The sequence below is a fragment of the Pseudopodoces humilis genome, chromosome 6 (assembly GCF_049639895.1).
Source record: "Pseudopodoces humilis isolate 2021_Gansu_Grassland_sample_001 chromosome 6, ASM4963989v1, whole genome shotgun sequence".
Taxonomy (NCBI): Eukaryota; Metazoa; Chordata; class Aves; order Passeriformes; family Paridae; genus Pseudopodoces; species Pseudopodoces humilis.
In genome coordinates this window covers 49090390-49094944 of record NC_142205.1, presented here as the reverse complement: position 1 = coordinate 49094944, position 4555 = coordinate 49090390, and the positions used below count along the sequence as shown (strand labels likewise).

Sequence of the window (4555 nt, the reverse complement as noted above, 5' to 3'; positions counted from 1 at the left end):
GCAGGGGCTCTGACTGCAAGGGGGGAGCATTTAGACATTTCCATAGCTCAACTTTGAAATTTGACCTACAAGTCCAATGCAAAGCCCTGATGGTCAGCAGAGCAGCTGCAGGTACCTGCAATCAATTCCTCTCTGCCCTTTCCATCAGGCGTATTCTTCAATGAGGTCAGCTGCTAAAAATGTCAGGGGAAAAAAGTCTCCCTCCAATCGCTTTTTTTTTTTTTCCTAGGAGCAGCTCTCTGTTGAGCTTCCTAGTACTGAGTCTTTAGAGTGTGCACATGGGATTTGTGAAGATGGGACTGGAAGTGAGTGTGATCAGACTGACCGGCATGGGACACCTGTGGCCACAGCCTGACCTGCAGCACACAGCACTTACCTTACTCTGAAGGCTAAAGGTCTGATGTGGTTTTCTCCTTTATATGGTTCTTTCTTAGGTTGATGTGAGCAGCAAAGTTCATCTCTGCCTCTGAACTCCCCCAAGCTATATGGATTTCGTTTGGTATGCTCTTCTTCACCCTTCCTTCCTCACTTTGCCAGCTAAATTCAGACAAGGTATGAGCTGTCAAAAGAATAACTTAAAAGTACAGGAGCTAGAAAAGTCTTGAAGTGTAAAGCTGGCAGGCCCCAAAGACCTGCAGGGACTATCCAATCCATCTGGTGCTCCAGGGTGCAGAGCAAACAGGCTTTTGACTAGTTCATAACCGCAGCATATGCAAAAGGCTCAATTATTGCTTCTTAAAAAGCCCAAATTATCTCCGGGAGTTGGAGACTGACAGCCACACAGTCTCCACAGTGTTATGCACGACTGAATTTTTGCTGGCTTATTCTCTGCTGTTCTGTACTGCCTGTAATTGCATTGCATTTTAACTGTTTAGCATCGTCAGAACTTCAGCCCCAGGGGCAGCGGAGGTGGTGAGAGCTCAATACATCAAATTACTACCCAAAGAGCAAGCAGACAAAAAGCAGAGCAGGGAGGGAGGGAAACAGACAAATGAGCCACATTCATTAGAAAAACAGCAGCCCTGACCAGGGAAGCGTCCTACTGATGTAATGAGAAAGGTGAAAGTTGTTAATAATAATAAAGAACACAGTAACACAGTGGCTTTTCTATCAGAAAGCACAAAATCTAGAGAAAATAAATGCTCTGTGGAAAGCAGAGATGAAAACCGACAAAATGCTCCTTGCCCACATAGCACCTTCTTTCTTCCCAGTTTTATTTAGTGGGGCTTTTTGTGGTATTGAGTTCTGTAGCTGCAGTGTTTATTGCTGCTCCCTTGAGTGCTATGATGTGGCCCCAAAAGCTGGCATTGCTGCTACAGAAGCCCTGCCATGCGAGGCACTGAGGCACCGTCCCACAGGCAGGTTTGTGTTCCACCCTTGGCCAGGCAGCGGTCCTGACTGCTGCTCCTCTCTTTGGAATTTTGCCACCTGTGAGGGTCCTGATGTGTAACAGAGCTCTTGATGGGTCAGCCCTGCTGAGGCACCCCAGAAGCTCTGACCTCAGTTAAATGACTCTGCAGCTTAGCACCCTGAAATTACAGGACTCTGCTCCAGGGAACAGGCCCAGCACAACGCAGAGGCCACAGTGATACAGCCCAGGAATGAAGGGTTACCCATGGATGCCTGAAGAACAGCCCCAGAGCTGCCCACCATGGCACGGGGTCCACAGGAACCAGCAGGACCTGCTGGGTGTCCCCTGTAGGCCACCAGCAGGCTGCTTGTGGGTCTTCACCCTGCCTACCTGCAAAGCCATGGGAGGAGAAGATCACAGAATAATTTGGGTTGGAAGTGACCTTTAATGTCTAGTCCTACCCTCAAGATGAAGCAAAGACAGAGGGACACCAACAGGTACAGCCAGCACTGCCAGCAATAAAGATGGCTGTGGCAGCAGAGAGGTTTCTGTCCCTGTCCCAGTGCAGCCTGATAGGGAAGTGCCTCTGCTGTGGCTCTCCACAGGGAATGTGAAAGGTGGATCTTCAGCTGTCTATGCTGAAAATGTTGAGGGTATTGATGTTTCATGTCAGCTGCATTCATCAGGGTTAATTGAAGTCTGTGTTTTATAGATTGCCCTTGGCCATAAACTGAAAAGCTGCCTCAACTGGAAATCAATAGAGTAATCTTTAAGCTCTTTTATTTTATTAGATATAGGGTTCTAATTTGAAGAAATTGAGGAGCCATAATTAATGGTGCCAGAGAGGTCCTGAGATGTATGTTTAAAGCTTCCTGAGGAGAGTGCTTTGCTGTAGGCAGTGTGCTAGAGGTGCCCAGCATGCTGGGGCACACCACTGAGGCTGGGGAATGCTCTGGTGAGTGAGGTCCCAGGAGTGCTGCAGAAATCCAACAGCAAATCAATAGCCAGCACTCTGCCCAAAAATTGAAGGGAAGGCTGTGAAGGCAGTGCTGTCATCACAGGGCACAGCAGAAAAGCCAAATCCTGGGCTGCTGACAACCAAGGAGTCTCACAGATGCTGCCAATGGCCTCCCTGTCCCAAGCCAGAGAGACTGCACTGATGCACTGATATGCAGTGAAATGATTCGCCCCTCTTCAGTGGGGCAGAGTCATTCCAAAACCACAGATGCCTTTGGGCGTTTTGGAAGGTGAAGTATCCCGACAGCGCTTCTGCTTTCCCTTGCAACAGCCTTGCTGGCAGGATGCACAACTTTCCCACAACAAACAGACTGAGGAATATTTTTCATTTAAGCAGCTTTCTGAACAGTGCCTGTAAAATAGTTCTGACCACAGACAATGAAGTGTCAAGAGCCAGAATGATTCCTGTGATCCAATAAGCAGAATAAACCCCAAAAGACTGGCCTATTCATGAGCAACCATCATGAGGCCCTCAGCCAAACATGGAAGGATAAATATAGAAGTACTTAGAAGGCTAATAAGCTGCTTGTGCTTGAAAAGCATGTAATGCCTACCTTTTCAGCATCTACCGTTTAGAAATAATTATTGTCAACTTTTCTATGTTGTTTTTCTCATTTCTAGACCTTTTCCCTGCAAATAATGATGAAAGTATTTTTCTTTCTGTGAGTCAAATAACTTACTTGATACAGCATCTTAGAGTAGAAAGGCAATTGTCAATACACTGTGCCACACCTTTTTTTTTTGTGTTTGGTTGGCTCTTTTTCTTCAGTGCCCACTTGCCTTGTTTGGGACTGTGTCCAAAATCCCAGCATGCTGCAACTGGTCACTCCCGAAATATTGCAAATCTTTTTACTTTTAAGCAGGGTTAGATTCTGGGAAGAGCTGAGGGAAATTTTCTGTGCTTGAAGACAGTGACTCGCCTTCCCAAGTTAAGCCTGAGATAAGAAATCTTGAAAACACCTTCTCCTGGCAAACCTGAGCTCTGCACACTTTCCAGGCAGTGATCAATGATACCCCAAAATCTTTGCCAGCCAAATATGTTCTATAGTCTTTGATTGTAACATATAAATCACAATCATGTGATTGACCTACAAACTTGTTTAAGAAGTAACTCATGAGCTGAACTAATTTGTAAGCAGATCCAGTTTAATTACATTTCTGTGGGCATGTTCATTCCACAGTGAAGTGGATGTCATTCACTTCTTTAACAAATTAGGACACAGAAGCTGAAGAACATTAAATTTAGATGGGACTGTCCTCAGAGGATTTAGTCAAACTTTGTTGAGAAGACTTATACAAATATAGATACATTTTCCTAGTATTCTCCTATAGACAAACTTTATATTGGAGGACCATCTTTAACTTTTGGGTTTTTTTTTTACACACTAGTGATTAGAAAAATTCTAGTGGCTCTTTTAGACACATATTACAGCGGAGCTGTTGAGCCAGACAACCTGAATTGATTTTTCATTTCTTTTTCATCTACCTATGCCATTGCATGTAACTTCTTTAAATACAGAGTTCTCTCTGCAAATAGTTCATCACCTCCCATTAAAGGCAATTCCAGCACCTCCAACTCTACAGAAGAAAAGCGCCCCAAATATTCTTTCAAATACTTTCTGGGCTTTACAGATATCCTTCAAGAAAATCTGTCTTCTTCATACAAACATCAGTTCCCTTGAGATTCTTAACAAGAATGGAAGTTCATGTGTTTCCTTTTACCAAAAGTTTTATCATTTCTGGGGTTAAGAGGATCTCAGGCTCTTATTTCTGCTGTCCACTAAACTCACCTTTTTACTTCATATACAGCACAAGTCAGCCTCTTTGAGAGATGTTTCCCAGCCTTCTGTTGAGTGCTTGGTTGTCTACCATGCCCCTCACCATGAAGAGCCCAAACGCCTTCCCTGTTTTGCTGTTTTTCACTTTTCTGGTATCAGGATTTACAGAGAGGCCTGTCCTCTCCCCATCACTGATTGTGATGAGGAGGAGTTTCTACTTGCCACCTCTAGTATGGCTTCTTCAAGGTTTCACAGAGCCCCTGCCACCACCATGCCCAGAATAAATGTCTGCTCTCCAGGCTTGCCATAAAGGGTCTACCTCATTCTGTGAAACAGGCATGTGGAGCAATGGACAATAATTGTTGGCAATGGATTGCATTTCTGCAAACAGAAAAGGAGAGCTACTTAG

The 4555-nt window shown here is 44.8% G+C and overlaps 1 long non-coding RNA gene across 1 annotated transcript; it reads left to right on the top strand.

Moving 5' to 3' along the window:
* Positions 1–2257, top strand: LOC148184172 (uncharacterized). The gene is made up of 4 exons (XR_015772796.1): positions 1–111; positions 230–305; positions 435–499; positions 1542–2257. It is a non-coding gene; the product is annotated as an uncharacterized LOC148184172 (long non-coding RNA).
* The last annotated feature ends 2298 nt before the right edge of the window (positions 2258–4555 follow it).